The sequence below is a fragment of the Sinocyclocheilus rhinocerous genome, unplaced genomic scaffold, assembly GCF_001515625.1.
Source record: "Sinocyclocheilus rhinocerous isolate Xijiao unplaced genomic scaffold, SAMN03320098_v1.1 scaffold435, whole genome shotgun sequence".
Taxonomy (NCBI): Eukaryota; Metazoa; Chordata; class Actinopteri; order Cypriniformes; family Cyprinidae; genus Sinocyclocheilus; species Sinocyclocheilus rhinocerous.
Genome location: NW_015630023.1, coordinates 259,467 through 272,101, shown reverse-complemented (window position 1 = coordinate 272,101; position 12,635 = coordinate 259,467). Strand labels below are relative to the sequence as shown.

The 12,635-nt window shown below is 38.4% G+C and overlaps 1 pseudogene; it reads right to left on the bottom strand.

Annotated features, from left to right (window-relative positions):
- Positions 1 to 4,711: 4,711 nt before the first annotated feature.
- LOC107739654 (guanine nucleotide-binding protein G(I)/G(S)/G(T) subunit beta-1-like) overlaps positions 4,712 to 12,635 on the bottom strand; it is a 19,014-nt pseudogene continuing 11,090 nt past the window's right edge.

Genomic DNA, 12,635 nt, shown 5'->3' with positions numbered 1-12,635 from the left:
ATGGCATCACATGGTACATTTCAGGTCTTTAGTGACTAACATAGAGCTGTAAAGCTGATAAAAGTCAAAGGGCTGATATGGATGCCCATACAATCTCTAAAGCTGGCTCTGTACAGTGTTACCCAGAATATCAACTCGTGCTTGAACAGCTGAACAGCTCCAAAACAAACGGTCTATAAACCTCCCACATTGATGGATAACCTGCTTGCTATGTGGGACACCTGCTCTAGCAACAGGACCACTCCTGAGTTATTCAACACGATGACTAATTTAGCAGATTTGTTTTCAATTGCACCCTCAAGAAACAAAGACACACTGTTTGAAAGAGCATGAAGTAAATGCTTTTAGCTCCTTCTGCTATAGGGTGGGACAGCTGGCTTGCCAAGCGCAGCACTGCCAGCATCTAAAGCCCCACTAACCTGTTTCCACTGATTTTCATCATGTGCATTGGAAAAACCAAGTTGGAGTGGGTGCTTGTGACCCTGCATGTCAGCTGTTAAACTTTAACAGACCATTCAAGTCATCTCACTGCTGAATTATGCTGGCTGTTACTGAATAGGCACCCAAATGTTGACGTCCCAAAAATCACATACAGCCATTATGAGAGTAACCCATACGACCCCAGTGGATGGATCAGTGTCTTCTGAAACAAACAAACAAACAAAACCTACCTAATACTAATTTATTCAAGTTTTTTTAAATGATAAACCATACCTTCTAGGCAACTGTCATATACATGTCCACAAGTGGGTTGTGTTTACGTTTGACATGAACACATCCTGACTGTTATCAATGAACAGACAGAGCTGGTAAATGGAGACAGAAAGTGTAACCTTCAAAAATGTCAAAAAGGACCTAAATGTGACAAGAAATTACTCAAGCTCCAAAAAAAAAAAAAAAAATCAGGAAAGTTTTGATCATTGATCGACGATAACAGGCCTGTAGCCAGTCACAACGACGCTTTTTGTTGCTGATTGACCTTCAGCACTTCCTCATTTCAACAAATTCCTAAAGCATCCCATCTCTCATTGTGTGCCGACACCGAGCGTCATTCTCCGGCACTAGTGTGGAAACTCAGTTTGATGAGAGACAGAGGCGTGTTTATCTGCAGCTCGGCCGGAGGAAACCATCTGCATTCCCCTCATTCCTCTTCAGGCTGCAACTCTCTTGGCCCTTTAGGCGGGGACAGAGACTCCCGCAAAAATTCAAGAGCAGGCCCGTCTCATTTCACCATCACTCATGAGCTGAGAGAATACTGTACACAAATGAAACCACTGATGACCTGTGTGAAATAACAATGGACTGACAGAGAATAACAACTAGGCCTACATAATAATAATGATGAGCTCATTTCACTGTATGAACAAAGTGACATTCACTATAGCAGCTACACAATAAAACAGCCAATAAAACACAGGCAGCACTTTGCACATGACTGGTTACAGACTAACTAAATAATAATGGCCCTAAAAATTCATTCGCTTCAGTCATAACCAAGCAAATGTTAAATCACTACAAAGCTTACTACTAGAGGCCGAATCCAATTTATGGATTTATGCCATCTGCTGCATCAGAAAACATTTTTATTCTTCCCAACAACCGCCGCACGCACAGAATTGTGGGACATCATAGGCAAGTGACACATTTATGAAGAATGCGACCGGATGAAGGAATCGTCGGATTCGGTATTTTCCACTAACACGATTACAGTATTTCTCCATGTCCAAAAACAGCCCGAGGTCATTCCGTTACCGTAAGTCTGCTTTATTGTGACAACGCCACGGTTCTATTCCACAGAGGAGACCTGATTCAAACATCAAACAAACAGATGCAAAGACTGGATCCATGGCAACCACTTTGTTTATCTTTCCATCTTATTTTTAACGTATTTTACATTTGTTTTATGGTTTACTGCACTTCATAAAGTGGGTCACTCACACATCAGACGTGAAGCGCTGCGGCTAATGAACTTGCACATAAACAAGCCTTTCTTTCCAAGAAAACTGAATTTAAAACCAGAATATAGGCTCTCTTTCTCTCTCTCTCTCTCTCTCTCTCTATATATACAGGGGTTGGAAAATGAAACTGAAACACCTGGTTTTAGACCACAATCATTTATTAAAATGGCGTAGGGCCTCCTTTTGCGGCCAATACAGCATCAGTTCTTCCTGGGAATGACAGATATAAGTCCTGCACAGTGGCCAGAGGGATTTTGAGCCGTTCCTCTTGCAGAACAGTGGCCAGGTGACTATGTGAAGCTGGTGGAGGAACACGTTTCCTGACTCGCTCCTCCTAAACACCCCAGAGTGGCTCAGTGATATTCAGATCTGGTGACTGTGCAGGCCAATGAACAAAATACAATAAATGACTAAATCAAACTAGGATCCTAGAAATGCAGGAATACCCCACTCCTGAAAAGGGAAGAGATTCAAAGTCTCGGAGTATTGACAACAGCGCCATCTGCTGACTCGTAACATTTATAACAGCCATGAAGTTTGGAAATACAATGCATGTTTTATAAATGAAAATGCTCTTGAATGATGTTCGGTTTGTGAATGAATCGGTCGAGTTAGCAGTACACGGATCACTGAACTGTGAACCGTATCTTTCAGACATGAACTCGTACTGAGAATTTGAATGCAGCAATGTGAATATCTTATCTTTACTGGACATATTACATGTCAAAATGTATTAAACGTTAAAATATTATAACACGTGTAATGACATAATGCGTTTTAACTGAAACTATGTAATTGTAGAATTTGTATACTTAATTAAACTGGTCTGTCTTTCTAGATTTAGAGTTTCGTAGACCAAATTTGACTAAGAATAAAAAAAACAAACACTTTTTTCTGTTTTTGATTACCCTCAGATTGGCAAACAAAAGAGCATAAAGTCGCCCTCTGTTGGTCTGGATTAAATGCATTGCTAATCTGACAGTGACACGAGCTGTCACCTAAATGCATGCCGCCTGCTGCGCCTCGTGGTTTTGTAGGAGCGCTGAGCGCGCGAAGTTGAGAAAAAACAACAACTCTGAGCAGAAAAGCGCCAGACGTCATTCGCGCTTTTTGCCATTGTCGAGCGTTCTTTAGAACTTCCGCATAAAGATAACCCAGCTCGTAAACTTCCGGTGAAGCTCATTTGATGTTGAGAAATATCGGTAGTAGAGCCGATCTTGAGACCCTCACAGAAACCTCTACTGAGTCCTGCCTCGTTCTTTTCAGAAACTGAGAAACAAAATAATTGCAACACCGTAAATAATGATAGCGGCATTAACACCGTTTCATGTTATGTAACAACATATAATATGCAGAGCCTATCCCAGTACCCAGACATGTAATACTGTACAGTTAAATGCAGACAACCAAGCACTATCTTAACTGTTTAGGCTAACATTAGCTAGCTAGCGATGCTCTCTCTTAAAGCAGTGATTCTCAAACTCTTTACAGCGGCGGAATTTACTGTGTAACGCGGAATGTGACGGAATGAGCCTTCATTTGATTACCAGAAAAAAAGAAAATACACAACACAGAATTTCTAAAAAAAATAAGTAAATAAAATAAAAATTTTATAGGGCCCTATTATTGTATACAAATTAATAAATTAAGTTGTTTTTATGAATTCAATTAATTAGATGTTTTTGATTAAACCATTAAAATGGAATACAGAAAAATTCAAAAAAAAAAAAAGCGCAGAATTTGGGCCCTAAGAATGTAATTTTAGTTAAACTTTTAATAGGCCTAAATTGCTGTTAAATTAAACAAGTTTCATGATTTTAATTAATTAGACATGTTTTTTGTTAAAATTTAATATAATCATCCAGAAAAAAAGAAAAGAAAAAAAAACTGAATCCAGAAAAATTAAAACTGAAAAAAAGATTTTGGAAAAAATAAAACTTAGGCTAATTTGGGAAAAATAAAACGGATTTCATAGGGCCCTACAAATATCATGCATCTGAAGCTATAATGTTACTACAGCGTGAATAAAAGTTACGCCTTCTTTCTTTGCTTGAACATTTGGGCGGTGTTATGCAAATCTTCCCACATAGTGATGTAGATATGTGGGGGTGTGTTAGAACGAGCCGTTTTAGGTAGGCGTGGCTGACTTAACTTTTATAAAGAATATCTCTTTGGATTTGAGACTTTAGTCTTTGCAACTTTACAGATCTTCTTTATGCACCAAGAGCTTGTAACACTCCAAAGAGAAAGAAAAAATTGAAATCGCATCATATGACCCCTTTAAAGTTTGGTTATAGCACCACCTGTAGACAAAAGCTGGGCATAACCTTCTGAATTTTTGGCATAAAAATAAATTTGATAATCTTTCATGCTTAATGCAAAGTACAACTATCTCTTTTCAGGCACGCTGAATATACCAGTATATCATAAATTCATAAAAAGAAAAAAAAAAAGAAAAAAGGGAAACAACAAAATCGTCTCAAACTGCTTTTATTACATCTTAAATAACAGTACATTTTAATATAGTTTCTATCTTGCATCCAGCTTTCTCTTGTACACTGACTTTAAAATTAAATACAAAAGATGGATAAGGGTACAGTGGGAATGCAGAGCTGTAAGTTATTCATATGGAGAGAGGCAAGGAGAGGACGGGGAAGAGAGGGAGGAAGAAAAGCTCATTTCAAATTTAGTTCATTTTTTGTTTTGTTTTTCTTGCCAACTCCAGGCCTAACGCACAACGACAGCACTTTTTGTTTTTGTACAGAATGTTGCAGAGAAATAACAGAATGGAAGAAATGCCACTACAGCTAAGGAAAGAGCGCTTTTCTTGATACATGTCGAGAGGGAACAACAGAAAAGTTCTGCCTTTCAGATGCTGCATCATTTTTTTCCTTTTTTTTTTTATTAAAGAACAAGAACCTGTTTGTTACAAAATGTCTCTAGCACTGTCTTAGTATCTGAAATGTGTCTTTTGCTACAGAGAGAGATTTCTTTGTTCTAGTTATTTGAGTGTGTGTGTGTTTGTACAGGGTCAGTGTGTGTGTGTGTGGGATTCACAAACTCTCCAGGGACAGAACAACTCACCATTCGCTGTTGTGATCAACATGTTTGCTTCTCTTAAGTGCATAGCTTTGAACGTTAAACTTAATGGTGTATGCAGAGTAGCAAAAGAAGAAAAAAAAGAGAGAAAAAACAAAATAAATACTGTGATGATCTATTTAACAGGTTATTTTAAAAAAAAAAGAAAGAAAAAAAGAAAAACATCAAGGACTTAGTTCCATATGCACCTCTTTTAAGCAATTCTACAGCATGCGATTCTACGAGTTTCCCACCCATGGCAGACAACCAAAATAAGATTTTTTTATATATTTTTTTAACTTAAGTTTTCAATATCATTATTTTCAAACATTGATTTATACAACGTCATTCACAGAGTAGTTTTCCAAGCACAAAACGGGCACCTCTGCTGAAACCAAAAAATGAAGAACTGCTCACCCCTCCTTCAACATCCTCCACATCAAAGATAAGAAAAATATAAAATTAAATTATTAAAATGATTGGTTAATCTTCATTGAATTACTCTACATTTTCCAAAAAAGCATGAGGAGAAGTATGGTTAAAATTGACATGGTTTCGTCTTCGTAAATCAAGCATTCGTCATCATGAACAGCACGTGCTTGGTTAGTTAGCGTATCTGCAAAACTGTATTACTTGTGCAAACAAAAATTTGCAACTAGACAAAAACAAAACAAAACAAAATTAATAATCAACTTTCCTGGGACTAAACTACAGGCCTGATAGCAGCTAGTGGACCCCTGATCAAATCCTTTACCGTTTACTGATGTAAAGAGCTGTGTGACAGATCTGGACAACATCAGAACGTCACGCTTGTTTTAATTCTTAACTATAAATTTGATCTCAAAGCATTTAAAAACTAGGAGACAAAAGCACGCCTGCGTTCCTGACTGGGGGAGAGGTCCAAAAAAGGCCCATAAAGCTATCGAGCTAGTTTCTTTTAGAAAAACCTCCTGTTTTCACGTTAAAGATAGATGTTAGCATGATGACAATAGCAGTGGAATGAGTCTCATGTTCTCTCAATACAGTATCAGAAAATGGTCCCAGAAGGATGCACAATTATCAGCTTTTATCCACTTACCAACTACAGTCTAGCCGAGTGTATCAATTGTGCTCTTTTTTGTTTTAGTTTTTTTTCAAAGAAGAAATGTTTGCTCTTTTGTCGTTTATAGATGTTGGGGTCAGTTCTGTTGTGTTTGAGAAGGAGAGAGGGGAATAAAAGCGAACATTTTCATTTTGGAATGGTCTTCCAGTCAACCTTAAGAGTCCGGATGCGATCTGGAAAGAAAGAAAGGGGAAAAAGAAAACGTGAAAACATTTCAGTGACCCCAGAACGCCTTTCCACGATCAGCTGTGAGCCGAAGCATCTGTTTTTAACAGCAGGTGGCAGCAGAGATGCACTCGGACAGCTGATGGAGACCCGCTGAATGAGGCAGCAGCTCATTACAACTATTTATTTGCAAATCTGACATCACTGCTGGGTGCACCTGAAACAATGATACGGTCAAACAGACTGTTTCTGATGCATTCGCTATTATTTAGTCACGAGGTGCATCCCAAATCGTGTACTTATGGACTATTCTATGATGTTTTGTCGTATAAATGGTGCGAGTAGTGTGTTTACACTGAAAATTCCAAACAAGGAAAAGTGCACTTTAAATACCTGGATGATGCACTTAAATAACCGAAAAAACCAAGTGTGGCATGTTGGACACTTAATGCATTGCAGCTTTAATTGCATCGCGAAGGGGGAGGGGCTACCAGACTCCGATTATAAATGACAAAATAACCTTATATAATTCATACACTACATTGAGTGCATAATGCATAAGTGTAAGTGCATAGCGTATAGTAGGGTTGGGTGATGTCTACCAAACTGGCATCGGACGGCCCGCGTACAACAGCGCAGGCGCGAGGTGAATGTTGAGTCAAGTAGGTGATACTGTGCATGTGTCGAGCTCATCCGCGGTTGAGTATACTTTGAAAGCTGTGTGGCTGTGCGCGAGACTGAAAGTGAAGTATATACCCGGGCCTAAGGAGCGATGCGGAGCAGACGTCAGAGGATTAAAACATTAAACTGAATTATTATTAGGCTATTTTTATTTTATTTGTAGCATATTTATTATCCAACACCCACGATGTGACCCCGCATGTTCTAGCTTATTTGATCTAATTTAATTTAAATCCTTTTGAAATTTGTTGCTGTTTTTAGTTCGTGTAAAATATCTAGCCTATAATTCGTTTGGCGTTTTCTTTACGGTTTTAACTGTGCTCATTGAACGGTTTTGAATGTCATTTGTATTGTGATCGGGAACAACTTCATTATGTTAGTATTATGTAATCAGAAAAAAAAATGTATTTGAAGTAACGGAGCGGAAATTGAAAGCATGCATTGCACTGGGCGATATTGTGTGATTAATTAAGATGTGTTTTTTGCCGGCTCAACATCCGGCGATGGATGATGTCTATCAGCCCAACCCTAGTGTATAGAAGGGCTGCAACAAACGATTATTTTGATAATCCATTAATCTAACGATTATTAGAGCGATTAATCGACTAGTAATCACCCATTATTCCACTGATTAATCAGTAGACATTTATTGATTATTCAGCTTTTGCAATTAGTTAAAATATTGAGTTATACATATTCTAACAAATAAATTAAGGTAATCACTTCAGCTTTTGAAAGTCATATTATATAATTACAATTATACAATTCATTTATACAAATAAATATATTGTGGCACACAAAATGAGATGCCAGAGAAACTCTTATTCACCATTTAATTAGCTATATGAAAAAGTAGTTGAATGACACATTCTGCCTAACATCTCTTTTTGTAAGTCATATGGATAAGAAACAAAATAAAGGTAAGAGATAAGACGTTTCATTTTTGGATAAACTATTCACAACATGATCTCTCTTAAAGGGGTCATATGATGCTGCTAAAAAGAACATTATTTTGTGTATTTGGTGTAATGAAATGTGTTTATGCGGTTTAAAGTTAAAAAAACACATTATTTTCCACATAAATCGCATCATATGACCACTTTAAAATACCTTATAGGATTATGATAATCAAAACAGTCCTCTGATCTCTGCAAACCAAACTATCACTTTAATTAAATATTTTTATTCCCACTAATAGCTAGCTCCACACTGGAGAGCAGACTCTGGGTTTTCATGTTTAATACTGTTTATTGGGAGAGCTGAACTGGATGATGACATCACTGAATCATCAAAGAACTGACTTTAGCTGAAAAATGACTCTTTGTTATTGTCCTCTTGCATTATTGACAAATGTTCCTGTTTAACACTGTAAAGTTGCTTTGACACAATCAGTATTGTATAAAGCGCTATACAAATAAAGGTGACTTGACTTGTAAAGCTGCTTGATTTAAGGCTATCTGTTGCATAAAGTGCTATATAAATAAACATGACGTGACTGGACTTTACTGGAGTACTGAACTGCAGAGCTCGAGCAAACATCCACATCACTGTAATCAGACGCTTTCTTAACTGCTGCTTTCTCACCGCTGTCAGTTTTTGTTGTGTTTATTTCGTTACTGAGAGGAAAGCGCGCAGCATATATTTACATGTTCATCCAAACGCCGCTCAGCAGCTTCAGGTTCGGCTGTGTCTTCTTCTCTTGAATTGCATCAGGAGAGCTGAATCACAGTCTTGAGCTACAGCGCTAGTCAAACCGCGTTATTGCAGGCTCTTACATTAGGTCATATGAGATCAAACGACTACTTGACAACAAAAATATTTGTCGACAACTTTTTATTGTCGACGTTGTCGATAATGTCGACTAATCGTTTCAGCCCTAGTGTATAGTGCTTAATTTGGGACGCAGCTAGTCTTAAAAGCCCTGAATATCAGCTGATGTCAGGAATGGTGTGACAAATCAATGCACTGATGTCACCTGTTAAATGAGTAGCTGAAAATGGGCAGTTTACCTAGCGGCTTTAATTCCAGATCTTAAGGAAACTATCCCAGGAGCCTGTAGCCACAGCCATCCCGTCGTCAGTTACACCCAAGCAGCTGACACGGTTATCATGACCCGCCAAAACTCCTGCAAGCACACAAACATGCACACGTCACTTCATACTGAACCTCTTACAGTCACATATCGGGACACACATCTCATGTTTTTCTCCCATCTGTTGACATTCATTCCAATAAAATTACATTTGTTCATTTGCAATAAAAGGATGTTAATAAAACACTATCATGCATATATATCATTTGCAAAAACAGGGCAAACGGAACATACAGAACAGACACAATAAGGATGTGTGTGTGTGTGTGTGTGTGGAGATGGACTATTTTCTGTGAGTGTGGGAGACTTCCTTCATTAGCCACTATAGGTAAACAACTACAAGAATCACAAAGTTCATTAAACAGACAAATATCTGTGCTAAAAACCATAATGCTTATAATTTTAACAACACATTGAAATAATAAGACATTAATTACCAGTTTGCAATATCAAGCAGCACAACAAAATGTACAGCTAAAATAACTGGAAGTGAATGACCCCAGCAGCCTCTTATGTTAAATATAAGGTGGACAGGAGGTTTTTTTGGGCACAGCCTAGTACCAACCCTGACCAAATTTAGACGTAGATTAGTTTGTTCTGGTGTGTTTGATCACACCAAAGCACTGGCTTCGTCTTCATCAAGTTTCAGATGCGGGTTTGTGAATTAAGTTACCCATGCATCAACATGACTGCAGAGTATCTCCGCGTGTCCTCTTTCACACTGACCTGCGCGGTCGGCTTTGAGAGCATCCCACACGTTGCAGTTGAAATCGTCGTAGCCGGCGAGCAGCAGGCGTCCGCTTTTGGAAAAGGCCACGGAGGTGATCCCACAGATGATGTTGTCGTGAGAGTAAACCATCAGCTCCTGATCGGCACGCAGGTCAAACAGCCTGCAGGTGGCGTCGTCCGAGCCCGTGGAGAACACGTTTCCATTGGGGAAGAACTGAGACGAGACAGCGAGGTTACCAGCTTATACATGCAATGCACATGTGTATGTCGGCGAGTGCATGTGGGAGCCGCTTACACAGATGGCGTTGATGTCAGACTCGTGGCCGGTGAAAGTTTGTCTGCACATGCCTTCTCTGACGTCCCACAGCTTAGCAGAGGCGTCACAGGCGCCTGACACGAACAGACGAGTATCTGGGGCCAGAGACAGTGACATTACATCACCGGTGTGACCTGCGAATGTGGTGGTCTGCTGCCCGGTCTCGATATCCCACAGAGCACTGTAAGACAGACAAACAAAAACACTCAAAGTTACACTGTTCCAGTTATTATTAATGTGAACAAAAATGTTGTCAATTTTGCAAATTTAGATGGAACGGAAGCATGTAATGTGAACGAGCCACTCTGAAAACCCTATATTATAATCTGAGAGTGTGTAAATGAACACAGAGCTGCTCTTCAACTCTTAATAACTTTAAATCTGATAATCACACTAAACAATCGCATTCTCAAGAATTGTTCTAATCAATATAAAAGTTACTGGCCAAATGGTGAGTAACACGGTTTCATATATATGCTGATTTTTACTTAAATTTGGCGCTTGCTGGGTGTTCAAAGCCTGCATCTAAGCAACAAATTTTGCTTTCAAAACTGAAAATTTTGCTGAAAAGGTGAACTGTTTTCACACTGGCTGCATCTTAAATCATAGATAAACCTCTGCAAAAATATTTTTGTAAAGAAAATTAAGACAACAGAATTAGAAGTAGGCCTGTCACAATAATCAATACATCGACTTATCGCACAATATATGTACATGACCTCAATCATTTTTGGTGATGCAATATATCGCCCATTATATTTACTTAAAAATTAATGTCACCATGTTTTTTGCATTCTACTTGCGCCTGTGTCTTTTGCAGCTTCTCGAACATAATGTGTTGTAGTCATGAGCTGCTCGTTCAAATTGAAAAAATGCTTCTACAAACAAAGTTTCTTCTGCAGATATGGTCTTGTTTAGGGATCTGTGTCTTTGTGCATTTATCCAAGCCTCCACAGGCCACATAGTTTCCAGACGGCGCATAGGCACAAGTCATCACCCACGAGGAGCGCAGCGGAATAGCGTGCACCTACACATCAACACGTTTTAGTTTTCGTATGACACATTCGCTACTAATGCTGAATCTGTATTAACCTGAAGCTCATACAGTTGACAGATGAGAATATAAACCAGGTTTGCTAGCTCTACTTGCATCATTGCACAACTGTCAAATACTGAGATCAGATTTCACATGTGTTTTACAGGTGCCACCAATGCAATGCAACAACTGGCCATAACTATATACTAAATGCAAAACAAACAATGTGGTAACCATCCATGCATTGTTATGAAACATCGCTGGTTACAATACTTATATGCATCTGTAAAGATCATACGGGCGTTTCTGCAAGAGTGCAGAGCTCGGTGAGCTTGCTCTGAACTGGAGTGATTGATGCTTTAGTGATCATAAAGGGAGCGCTCTTTGCCCGCTATCAGTATGTAACTCATTCACACTTTGAATAAGAGTTTTAATGCAAAGTTTCGGGCTCAAATCTGAAACTGCAATGACTGATTCTCTGGGACAAAAAAAATCTGATGTATCAAATCAGATCAGAGTGTAAATGCAATCTAACAGACATGCCACTTGTTTATGTACAATTGTTTCTTTGGTCTTCAAATATTTTTCGATGAAGCAAACTTTAATCCGGTCAAGTGAAAATGAAGTTTTATTCTATTATTAGCATCAATAATAATAAGCATCATACTTTATATAAACAACTGAAATTTTGGTATCGTGTCAACACTTCCCCGTTCATACAGTTTAAAAAGCATCACAGGATGTCCCTCATTAAATGAATTGAGAGAATCCAGACAAATAAGTTATTTAACATGTCGAGTCACTCATCAGTTCACACATGTATTTGGCTTTCACGTTTACCTTGTTTGTAGTATAGCTGTCCCAGATAATTAGTTTTCCATCCTGGGAAGCACTAACAAGAAGCCTGCAAACACCGAGAGAGGGGGGAAATAAAGAAACCGGGAACAATGAGGGCAATTTCAACTCATTCTGAACATCAACGTGTTAAGAAAACAGAAGTCTGATGATCATAAAATCTATATAAAACATACTGTATGCAGATGTAGGGCATGCTTTGCATAAAGACGGACTATATATTTGAGATTAAAGGAGCAAAATAAACAGAAAACAGTGTTCACATATGATATCCATAAATGCTACAATTCAATAACAAGCATTACATTTTAAAACAATAAGATATATGAAATGGGCTAATGGTTGTTGTTCGGTATGATGTGCAGGTGTATGTTTACAATATAACAACCTCAAGAGGCATATTCCTTTTACAAAAGGGTTAAATATTAAAGACACAAATACTCGTGAAAACTTTTTCTTCATCAAGCTGATTGATGTCATCCTAGTAGTAGATCTAGTGGTGAGGTGTAAACTAAGCTATTAGTTGGTCTGTATGGGTGCTGGTATGCTACGGTGAACGGGCGCCTCGTATCATGAGTGGAAAGATGTTACCTCTTAAAGGGATAGTTCACCCAAAAATGAAC